We start from the raw sequence: 287 nt of genomic DNA, 5'->3' as shown, positions 1-287 counted from the left end.
ATCCATTCTAAACGTAGAGAAAAAGGAAGCTTTTGTTAATTTTTCCAAACTTTCACCCAACAATTAAATAAACCAAAAATACCGTAAAAATTAAATTTTAACGTGAAATTTGATGTAAAAAAAAAGTAGGACGGTTCGTATTTTGCATAAGTAATTGTTTATTAAATGCATTTTAAAAATAGAAAAACTATAATCGATTTTAGTATTTTACTTACTTTCTACCTGTGATTCAGGGGAGATAAGTAAAAAATAACAAAAAAACAAAAACAAAAAAAAAAAAACGGAAT

The sequence above is a fragment of the Euprymna scolopes genome, chromosome 1 (genome assembly GCF_053919585.1).
Source record: "Euprymna scolopes isolate OS-2025 chromosome 1, ASM5391958v1, whole genome shotgun sequence".
Classification (NCBI taxonomy): Eukaryota; Metazoa; Mollusca; class Cephalopoda; order Sepiida; family Sepiolidae; genus Euprymna; species Euprymna scolopes.
The sequence above is the reverse complement of the archived record's forward strand: the minus strand, read 5'-3'. Positions refer to the sequence as shown.